This window comes from Lycium barbarum, chromosome 11 (genome assembly GCF_019175385.1).
Source record: "Lycium barbarum isolate Lr01 chromosome 11, ASM1917538v2, whole genome shotgun sequence".
Classification (NCBI taxonomy): Eukaryota; Viridiplantae; Streptophyta; class Magnoliopsida; order Solanales; family Solanaceae; genus Lycium; species Lycium barbarum.
Window position 1 is genome coordinate 8,436,884 of NC_083347.1, and position 12,465 is coordinate 8,449,348.

At 32.6% G+C, this 12,465-nt stretch overlaps 1 long non-coding RNA gene and 1 pseudogene across 1 annotated transcript; both read right to left on the reverse strand.

The window, feature by feature from the left end:
* Positions 1–113: 113 nt before the first annotated feature.
* LOC132617780 (uncharacterized) lies at positions 114–1,919 on the reverse strand. The gene is made up of 3 exons (XR_009573831.1): positions 1,762–1,919; positions 1,514–1,664; positions 114–367 (listed from the first exon to the last, which is right to left on the reverse strand). It is a non-coding gene; the product is annotated as an uncharacterized LOC132617780 (long non-coding RNA).
* Positions 1,920–11,128: 9,209 nt separating this feature from the next.
* On the reverse strand, positions 11,129–12,234 carry LOC132618215 (small ribosomal subunit protein eS24z-like; annotated as a pseudogene).
* Between the last annotated feature and the right edge of the window lie 231 nt (positions 12,235–12,465).

Here is a 12,465-nt window from a genome sequence, read left to right on the forward strand (position 1 = left end):
ACAACTACGGAAAAAACTTCATATTCAATATGATGTACTTCATAGCTACAGGTAAGCGGGGATTTGTGATAAAAGATGAGATGGAGGATTAATGACCTTCTCCATTGTAAGTGGCTCGGAGAACGATGAAGATATATTTGATGAGAGCTATTAGGGTGATGGTGTAGAAAATGATGGAGAGGACCCCAATTATATCGTCCTCGTGTTTAATTCCTTCAGAGAATGTGGCTGAGTAAACGTAGATGGGTGAGGTTCCCATATCTCCGTACACCACCCCCAGGCTATGGAATGCTGTTCCAAGTTCTCCATATAGTAGTGTCATGCTTTGAATAGCCATTTGTACATATAACACCCACCACTTGGATGCCTGATAAATTAAAAGCACACATATAAATATTTCACGTTAGGATGAAAATAAACATAATTTCTTGATCGAGTATTGGAAAAAGCAAATATCTAGAATGGCATTATCATGCTTATTAAACTACTATCTAAAGGATGAAAACTTTAATAGAACTATTCTCTGGGCACATGCGCAACCATTAATAAGTAATTGTTTTATAAAGCCGTGTGAATAATATTTAATTATATGTTTGAGTATATAAAATGAATATTATATACAATATATCTTATGTTTAAAGCAGTCAAACTTACAAAAGATAATTTAGAGGAAATCACAGAAATCTTGATTCAAATGAATTTGGTTAATGTAAGGTAATCAAACTTAGTTGTTGTCGTACAATTGAGAAAGTCATAGTAGTAATTTGTATCTCTATGAACCCATCTTTCTCAAAATTCTTCTCATTATTGCTAAATAAAGTGATAACGTTGAATTTATTATAGTCTTTGTTGCTCCCAAGCCACGGACCAAAGAAGTTGAAGGATCAAACACTCTTGAGCATAAAAAAAAAAAAAAAAAAAAGATCAAACACCTGCCTCACCTGCCTCAGCAGATATATAATATCAAATGTCATTCAGATTAAAAAAATATAAAATTAGTACCTGTAATTTTATAAGAGAAAGATCATACTGGCTTCAAATAAAAAGAAAAGAGTGTCATTATTAATATTAAAGCAGAATAGCCACTTAAGTAAAATAGATAAACAACAATAAAAGCAGTTCAAACTTGTCAGATTAAAAGCATGCTAAATTAATAAACAACATTATAACAAAGAAAATTATTTTAACTCACCTATAACATTTTTATAGTACTGGGTGGGATTATGTATTGTTCCTGGAAACTTCGCATATATGCTTTAATGTCTCTTTTATCTTCATATAAATTCATGGATATATTTTCCTCAACTATTTTTGTAGTTCGAGTAGAACAAAACAAATCATCAACAGAGATAAAATGAAAAAACACCTCTCTTTCCTTCGTGTCCATTTGTATTGCCAAAACGTTCAGTGATTTAGTTGGGACATCCGCAGACGCTATGTATAAATTAGAGGACTTGAAGAGGTGTGTAAAATATTATTATATGATGAAAAAGGTTTGATGACATAAGCAAACCTTTTCGGATGTGCGGACATGCATGCTACCGGACTCCATTTCTACAATAGTAGCCTCTGGTAAAGTTTGCTGAGGAACTTCCTTCATGATCAATTGTCGTTGTTGTGGGACTTCCTGAATGCTGATGATATCCATAGTGCGAGACAGTGACCTGATTGATACATATAAGATATATTAGGAAATGCATGACAAACTGATGCAGTAGTAAAAATACTAGAAATTTTAGAAAGAGACAATGACCTGCATACCTTAATCAAAACTACACCTCTGTGTGATCTGAATATTTTGGGGACTAAAGTATTACTCACTGGTTGTCACAGCCAAACCAAATGGCCTATATATAAGGGGATTGGCAAAAACAATCTTCCAATTTTTTCTTTATTTATTTCTTCCTCCTTTGGTTTAAACTTTTAATACTCTTTATAATTTATCTTTTAGACTATATCAGTACTATATAGATATTGAACGTAAGTGAATCGCATAAAAAAGGGACAATGAGTAAGTAATTATTATGGTAGGAACCCATCAATTTCTAACCTCCAAAATTTTTAACCCAGTCCCATCATTTGTAGTAAATATTCTCTTTTCAACTTGTTCCTCCTGTGCACTTATGAGCTAGGCCACCACTAGGGTTAATTCGTCAAAAAATTACATTTTGAAATATTTTAACTTCTTCGTAGGTTTATGCGTCAGAAAGTCAAATATTCCGCCAATTGCCCAAAGAATAATTATATTCACTAGTCAAATAAAAAAAAATGTACAATGTGTAAACACTGTATATTTTATGTATATTTTTCTTATTTTTTAAAAATTTACATTTGCGGGTTATTTTTTTGGTGAATGATTATTTATGTCAATATCTCTTCTTCTTTTTATAATGCACGTGAAGGATAGTGTATAACTTTTTGTGTGAATTTGGACTTATATTATTCAAGTTTTTTTTTTAAATCAAATAAATTTACTTGTTTAAAAAAATAATGAACAAAACACTAATTCCTTTAATTCAATTTGTGTGTCGTATGTTGACACCCAATTTTGTCCCTCTCCTATTTCATTTACCCGGGTTTCTAAATTTACTGACGAACTAAATACTTTATTTTCACTACTATTATTTTCACTACTCTTATTTTTAAACATTACGAGCATTACTTTATCACAAATTTTAAATGTTCGTCATCGTTTCATTTTCGGGTTTGGAATCATTAAATTAATTACAAGACAACACTTTGCGAAATATTTACTTTGCTACATATTAATTATTTATTGTCTTTACATAATATATATTATACCAATTATTAAATTAGAAGCCCAAAAATAATTAAAATAGCGGAGGAAGGACCAACATTTTTTAGCCAAATTAATGGCCCAAAATACAAATACAATATCATTTTCATACCCAAATAATTAGGCCACATCTTTAATACTCAGCCCATACTTTCAACCCACATTTAAATTAATAGGCCAGCCCAAACGGACCAGCCCAATCCTATTCATTACCCGCGACCCGGTCCGGCCCAACTCCCCTATCTTAACCCTAATCCCCTAACCCTTTTCTCCTATCTTCTTCCGCCTCCTTCTCTCCTTTTCCCCTCATCTTCTTCAGCTCTCTCTCTCGTTCCACTCTCTCCCATACCCCCACGTTCTCCCCACCTTCATCTCTGCCATCTCACTCTCTCCCATACCCCCACGTTCTCCCCACACCCACGCCTCTGCCATCTTTCCTGACACTCCACCATGCCTGTTCCCCGTTTCCTCTATCATACGCTCCTCTTCCATTTAAAAAAATCCAATCACAATCCTATAAAAGGGTAAGGGAGTGTTTCTTCTTGGGGGGGACAGATTTTGGTCGTTGGATTATCACTCTAAAAATTTAAAATCGTTTGACATCTTTGCTCTGCTTTGGAAGACTCTAGCCGAGACAGAGATTTTTCTTTGAACTATTTTGTGTGGGTTTCAGATCTGTTCGGAACAGGGAACGAGTATTTTTCTTTTTATAAAATTTTGATTTTTTTTATCTGGTCTGGAACTCCTCAAATTAAAAAAAAGGATTCGGTTGGAATGTGAATTCGTGATGAAAGTTTCGAATCTGTCAACACGAGAGTAGATTCGAGGCCTCGACGACCCCATTTCACTGTACCCAAAACAGGTCGGCGCCATCTCTCTTTCACTCTATTTATTCAAGCAATATATCCTGTCATGAATATAACTTGTTCGGGTAAATACGATGAAATGATTATATGACATGTCAATGTTGTTTATTGGTTTAATTTGATCTCAAATCTGTGTTTTATGCTCATTTCCATTAGCAATCATGTATAGATTTAATTCTATTTCTAGTTTGATTAGTATGCTTATATGAAGATAAACGTATCTTAGACCACGATACTAGTCATATCCGTGAGTTTTGTTTTTTTTTTTAAAAAAAAGAGGAATCATGAAATAAATATGTCAATACCTATATTAGCCCTAATGGTCTCTGTTATGTGTTAATAGCTTAATGTGGCTATATTCAGGCTTCGTTTGGGGTTTAGATGTCATATGCAGAATTCGACAACAAAAATATTCTGTTACGCAGTTTGTCCATGTTCAGTCTTATTTGCCTAATCTCATCATTGGCATGTTTTAGAAGAATATCTGATCATGATTTATAAGTATACAATTGTCTGCCTTATTAATGAGCTCATGAGAGTTTTAAATTCAGAAAAAGGTGTTCAATATGTTTTTTTTATCGACTATAAAGAGTCTCACCTGTAAAAAATGAACTTGAAGTAGCATTTTAGGACTTCAACATGGCTGTTCAAGTTTGTGTTATGCCTAGTAAACATGGTAATTGTTTGGGAGTTTCTTAATACTGAGTTAACATGCCTTGATCCCCTCTTGAACCTCCTCTATTTGTTATTATTTTTATCATACCTTCCCTGTCTCCTTCTATGCATTATCTCCTGTCTCTTGAAATATATCCTTTAGGCCTGTAAGAATGCATGAAAATTCTGGGAAGGGTAGGGGTTTGATGAATAGATATGTAGAGATATGGTTCATTCTGAAGGCTCTCTCTTTCTCTTAAGGGAAACATTACATTCTTTCTCTTGACTTGCAGTTGAACCCGAGTGTGAACATACTTTATCTATACTTAAGTCTGTAGCTCAGAGTGTGTTTTTGTATCTCTATGCTGTTTTCATGATTAGTTTGATACCAGAGCATGTTAATCTTACTCAAATTCTAAAACTTTTGTGCACTGGCTGAGCTTTATCATGATTTATGTACAAAATTTTAAGCATGCAATTGTGTTTGAATAGGTCAATAATGCTTTGACATTTTTTCTGTTTGCTACAGAGTGTGTCAGATGTTTCATTTGCCATATTTGCCACTGTCCCATGCTTTTCTTGTTGTGATATCATATCTGAATGTCACTCTAGTTAATGTAGCAACCATGAGAGTTTTTCTCATCTGTTCCTCTGTGGCTTGAATGAGATACAACTCTCATGGACCAGATATTGATATCGTGTTGTACATTGCATGCTATCTTAATCCGGAAATTTGAACTCTTGGGAATACATACCTTTTCCTTTTGTCTCACATCACCTAAACCGTTGGAAATTGTTCTAATTCTATTACTCTATGGATTGTTTTATTGAGTCCGTGTTCGTTATCTCTCCAATAACATTGGGTTGCTGTTTCTCCCATCTGTGACTTTGTGTTTTGTTTCTCTACTATACTTAAAAGATAGAAATGCTGAACTACTTTGTCTAACTAAGATTCAACTGCATGTTGCCTCCCCTTCCTGCGCCTGTCGCTGCTAAACTTAATTTTTTTTTTTTTGAAAACAGAAAGTATCAACAGAAAGTTTCTTTTTTTAGATTCACTTCTTAATTTAAAATTCTTTTGACCCAAGATATGGTGAGGAAACTACACCTAATTCTCAGCCTATATCTAACATTACTTTCATGCGATTTTCAGCTTTATTTGTTTCATTCCCATGCCTGTTAATGATTTTATCCCGTTACTAATCTCTTCATTTTGTTCTTACTTTATTGCATGAACATCGGAGCCGAAGAGTCCAACTTTGAGACTCAACGACGCCGCTATTACATGGAGCTATGCGTCCTCGAATCATTTCAAGTCTTACATCGCTCAAAAAGAAATTACGAAATAATCCAATCTTTGTGTCAGGAGTTTATTTTGGCTAACGTATTTGTTGATGACGCTTGTTTATATGTTTGGCGTGCCTGACCTTTTATTTACATTTGTAGGACTAATTATTAAGATTTAAGTTACTATAATTTAAGGCTAAGTTTCCCTTTAAGGTTTCACTCTATATGGTAATAGAGTACTTCCTCTGACATAAAACGCGACATTTAGACATATGGAATCGAATAAGTGATTAGTTTACCACATCATAAATTTGGCCTTCCAAATTCATATTTGCCTGGCTATGGTTTATAATAAGTGTCCTACTAAAGACCATCCATTTACTTTAAACTTAATATCATTTTATAAAACTTTATTTTTAGTTTCATGGTAATTCTATTTAAAGTCAATAAATGACTATCTCTAATAATAATGAATCCTTTTCCAAGAATAATACATACATTCATTTTTTCTATATACATCCTATTTTAAACAACATTATTACACTTCCATTTAAACACTTTGACGACGTTTATAAGCCACGTTTACAAAATAACATTAGAGATACTCCTTATACATATTATTATTTTTCTTTCAAGTCTTATTCTAAATAACATTCTTACATGGCTATTTATCATTTTTGTCATATTTACAAAATTATTTTTTTTCAAAAACATTACATTTACACTTACCCTAATTAAATTTTAGTTCGGTCGGTTAACCATTGTTAATGGGTCTTAAAGGATGCCTAATACCTTCCCTTTAGACTAATTGAACCCTTACCCAGAATCTTAAGTTTCGCAGACCTTAAACAAAGTTAACTTTAAACGTAGTTTTAATAAACTTTAGGTGTCCTAATTCACCATAAATAATTAGGTGGCGACTCCTTAATAACAAACAAAATAACAGGAATCTCCAATACGTCATACTTTTAATTTTAATCTCCGCGGTTAAAATGGGGTGTGACATCGTACTTTTTTTTTTTTTTGGTCTGTTCAAAATAAACATTTTATATTTAGTAATTCATTGATTCTAATATCTTACATGACATGTTTTGAATGACAAAATTTTCAAGAATAATTTGATGCATACATGCTCACACACAGGGGATTCTTTTTGCTTTTCACTTTGAGAGTAAATCTTTAACTTTGAATGTCAAACTTATATTGGAACCAAGTGATGTGTTTCCTTTCTGGCTAGAAAAATTTCGACAACTTAATAATATGTTTGTACGTGAACTGCTAATCACCTAACTTCTCTGACGTTTTCTTTGATTGGCTCTAGTTTGTGTCTTTTTTTTTTTTTTTCTAACTTTCCCATATGTTTTCACCTCCTAACTTTTTCAAAATGTAGGAAGAACTATTATCTTTTGCAGCCAAAGTTGGATGATAAAGGATCAACAACCTCAATGTAATTCTTTTAAAAAACAAGCATGTTGTGAAGAGCACTTCTTAACTCACACTTCTGTTCCACATGGAAGTCTACAAAATGCAAAAGAAAAACAAAATGTTCAGTTTTATATGCAGCCCCTGTTTCCTTTTACCAATTTTATGTGCAGCTCATACTTGATTTTTTTTTTTTTAATGAATAGGTTAGGATTGCTTTTTTTAATGAATAGGTTAGGATTGCTTTTTTAATGATCCGTTACTACACCTGGATCTATTTTACAAAGTGTAGCATCTCTTAGGTAATTAATTACTTCTCTGCACTGGAATTTTATGCCAAACAAACTCAATTTATTATAGTAGTTAATAATTTAATATAGTAAGAATATGCATTATTTAATCATCTTAAGTGATAAAAGTGTATATACACACATGTCATGTATTTATTCCTCTTACCAGCCCATACCAGATGACTTTATCCACCGAGACTTAAAGATATGGAAAAATCACCTCTTTTTGCCTTTATGTTTTATTAGTTCCATTTCAATTTCTGTAAGTTACGACTTTAGTATTCTATTTTTAATACATACATGATTACTGGTTTTGGTAATTTCAAACATAATGAATGGAGTATGTTATCTCAAACAGAATGAACGGAGTCATTTGCTGGTCAAGAATTCAAACGCAATATTGTTTAGTAAATACTATTTTCTAAATGCTTTTTATGTATTAGAGCATTCTGAATTCTGCAGCGCATTTTAATCTCACCGTATATTTTTACTCTTTAGTTAAATTTTCTTTTTTCTGATGTATTAACTTGATTTGCTATCAGATAGAGTATTATATTTAATGAAATATTGTAACTTCTAAAACTATGTCCATGTTTCATGAATATCAAAATATTTTTGCAAAATTTTATATCAAATTGAAACAGGAAAAAGATAATTTTTTTGATGTATATATTTATCTAGAAGGAAAGGGGAAATATATAGGCAAAGAGATATTTTTCTTCAACTTCTACTTATACTACATTCATGCAATTTTTAATTTAAGAAAATGTAAAAACTGATGTGGTTCCATTATTTGACCAAAAAAGAACACGCAGGCAGCATTCCATACAAATGAATAAAATCCACAAAAAAAATATGAGAAAGGGCTTTTTTAGAAAAAAATAATAATAAGGAAAACGAAATTCATAAGTTGCATTCAACATTGATCGTTCATCCCATTCTCCACCATTCATAGCCATCACCACACCAATCGTCATATAAGTTTCTAAAATATTTTAGGTTAATTTAATATTTTTATCTTAATATAATATTTTAATATTTAAATGTGTATTCATATTTGGAAATCTTAATGTGCATCTTAAGACGTGTATTTAAATTTTATAATAATAATAAAAAAATGCGGCATTTGTAGTAAGTACTTAGCATACATCATGAAATCATTGGGTTGTTCCCAACTTATTCAGCCTTTGACATTGTCTCGATGATCACATGTGTTGCTCTGTCATAATATTTACTGCTGTTGGTTTGTGTTTTTTTTTTTTTTCTAACTTTGATATGTGTCTTCAGCCTAACTTTTCAATAACATGGGATGACAGGTTCTTTTTGCAGCCAAAGTTTGGATAACAGAAGAATAACAACCACAAAGTTAAAAAAAAAAAAAAAAAAAAGATCAACCTCAAACCTTTAAGGAAAAAGGGCTTTGTCATCTGGAAAGAGCAGGCAAACAAAAATAGAAGTCTCATTATTTAGTACAATGCACATCGAAAGCTCAACCTCAAACATTTAAGGAAAAAGAGCTTTGGCACCTGGAAAGAGAAAGCAAGCAAAAATAGAAGTCTCATTATTTAGCACATGCACATAGAAAGCAATCATGCGAAATAGCGATCTATTTACATATTTCACAGTGTTGTCCACACACGAAGGCCATGAAATGCAAATTAAAACGATGCTGAGTGCCTGAGTTCCATGTGCAGCTCAGAATTGTTTTTTTTAGAAGTTACCTTATTAAGTAATTTTATCCTTCATTTCATACTAATTGTTTCTATAGTTTTTCCAAAATGAGTTTATAAGTTTATATAAATGTATAACTGTATCAAATAACTAGAATAATTATTAAATTTTGTAAAAACAAATAGAAAACACATATGTATATAAGATATGCTTTATATATTAAATTTTAAAATAACAAAGTATTGGATCAATAAATTTTCGTGTGATGGAAACAACTACAAGTAAAGTAATTCCACCTAAACTATCAAATCCCAAATTTATTGTCTTATTATTATATTGAAACTGAAATTAGTTATATCATCTTGAGTAGCAGGTCACGAGGTATTTCCTCAACATTGAGTTGCAAACCACAAAATATTAAATATATTTCCTCTCATATAATTTAAGTTTATCTTCTCGGACATTTAATCAAGAAGAAAAGGGAAACTTTAATAGCAAACAGATATTTTCCTTCAATTTCTATTATCCTCCACGGACAGTGTATTTAGACTTAACTAAAGAGATTAGCTCCCAAGCAACAGGGCAGAGTGCAACCATGCAATTTTTTATTTTAAAATACAGAAGAACGCAAAACTAAAAATGATATGGAGTATTTTCTCCATCTCAATTTATATGACACATTTTTTTTAGTTTATCACAAAAAATATCACTTTTCATTAATAAAAAATTGCATAACTTTTTAATTCTTTAATTTATAATCACACAAATATCTAAGATTTTTTTAGATCTCTAATTTTAAAAAAATAATAATTAAACTCTGTATCTAGTCAAACAAATCTAGTAAAATTGAAAGGGGATACCATTTTGTCCAAAATAGAAACCACCCCCCCCCCCCCCCCACAAAACACAGACACAAGTAGTTTAATCTCGCCTATTGTACGTTTTCCATTTGAATTGACGGCAAAGGGACCCCGACAATCTTTAATAGTTGTTGCAAATTAGGAAGAAAGAATAATAGTTAGGCCTGTTTGTCCGTTTCTCTTATGGATTTTCAAGATGATTAGGACTTTCTCTGTACGACACAGAGGCAAGGTTGCATCTACTTATAGTATCACACTATCACATCTTGTTTGGCTGACTCACCAACCGAATCGGAAAGAAAGGTACTTAAATTATTGATTAATAAAATGATATTAAGCCAAGCATCTACCAGGCCAAAATCCAAATACGAGCTCACAGTCAGTAGAACAAGTCATGATACTCCTTAATTGATCAAGTTAATTAAATAAAAGAACATCAATAAAAGTGGAATGAAGTACTACAGGGAAAGAGTTGGAGTTGAAATTAAGGAACTAAAAATGAAATGAAAAGTTCCAAGTAAGCGCTGGTGATTTGATTTAAGGATTATGAAGAGCCAAAAGATTACAACTTTAGTACATAAAAAATAGTACTAAGCCTATTGGCTATATATGAACTTCATCATGTTGCACCTGAGAGTTAAAAAAGAATGATCAATCGTAATCGATCCATGGCTTACTATAAATAGCTTCTAAAGTAATACTACTTACTTAGTTGCAACTTGTAAAGCCTACCTATTCCTTTTAAACATTCTAAGTTTGACTATCATTCCAAGTGACAGACTCAATGTATCAAGTTAATAATTACTGTAAATTTTAATTAAGGGCTATATATATATATTTTAGGAGTTAATATTTTTTTTAGGGGTGTCCTAAATTAAGGGCAATATGTATTTTAGGAGCCAGTATTTTCTTAAGAGACATGTTAAGGACTAAGAGGACACTTACTCTGAACCGAAGGGAAAATAGATTTGTATTAATTAGCCGTAATTATTCTCTCTGTTCACTTTTGACTTTGCACGCCCTTTAAGAATTACTAAATGAAGTATGTATGAATAATTAATATCTGTGATAAAACAATAAAAAAAAGTTTATCTTTCTTTGATATGCTAAAGTGGACAATAAAAATAAAAATACATTTTTAATTTTGTGGACAAGTAAAAGTACGAACTAAGTGATAAGAATCGTATGTCAAACATGTCATGTATTTATCCCTATTATGTAAAATACGTGTAAATTTTCACTTATATCCGATCAACACAGATACCAAGTAATTGTATTCACCAAAACTCTCATTACACACCAACCCTTTACCCCTTCAAAAGTTGATCAAAACAAACTTCTAGTGCAGATAAGAGCTCTACTAGAACAATAGTAACAGTAACTCTTGTGAAATCTCAAGTACTCTAAGACCTCCATAAAATATTTCTAAGGAAAGACAAAACTGAATTGTTCCAAAAGTCAGACAGAATCAACAGTAAATAATGGCTCAAACAACACCAAAAGATAAATACTAGGCCGCTTGAAGAACCCGAAAATAAGATTTTTTTTGTTTGCATAGGAACTCATTTCTTCTTTGCATCACCAGCCTTGGTCTTCTTTACACCGCGAACCTTCTTGGCCCTGTTCTTCCTTTCCTTCATTTGTTTCCTAGACTTCTTTATCTCAGTGTCAAGCCCATTCCTGATGAGCCTATATTTTGGCTCGTACTTCTTGGCATTTTCAACAGAATCATAAATCAAACCAAATCCTGTTGATTTCCCACCTCCAAAGTGTGTGCGGAACTACTTGAAAACAGAAAAAAGCATTTGGGTCCTTCACCTCGTTTATCCTAGCCAACTTCTCCTTCAGCTCAGCCTTTGAGACGTTGGCTCTTCCAGGATGAAGTACATCAATAATGAATTGCTTCCTGGCGAGAAGCCTGTTGGTCATGAACTTGCGGGTCCGAATACTGACTGCCTTGTCCGCCATAGCCATACTTAGCTTGGCTGCCTTGTAGCGATATTTGCAGCGAGAGAGAGAGGAGTAAGAGTGAAGTACATAGTAACTTTCAGTGTTTGAACTAGAGAGAAAAAACACAATGGACCTTTTACTTATACGTGTGGTGGTAATGCTGATAGTCTTTGCTATGGCAATCATCACAATCGCTTGTAACTGCTTGTGTAAACGGCGTCGTTCCTCGTCTACCGAGGAGGTGGGGGAGGAACCACCACGTCCAGTGGCGCCGCCCGCCAACACAATGGTGGAGATGTCTCCGGCAGTCATGGTCATCATGGCCGGCGATCAGGAACCTACGCATGTCGCAGTTCCCTTGTAGTTCTCTATATATGTGAAATAATAGATGTTGGGAAAATCTTAGATCGTCTTGCTTTAATTTATTAAAATAATCATGTGAGATAAGTAGTATTTATAAATTAAATGACACAATGCTTTCTGTAAAATGTTATGCGGGTTTAAACTATCTCTTTACATACATTTTTTCTTAAGCCTACTAGAGGCAGCAAGAATCGAACTCGATCTGCACTCCTCTAGGTTGAATAATAAAAAACTAATTTATCAAAGGTCACTTAACACCATCATAGTGATTATAAATAATTCAATTTCTGAAAACTGAATATACG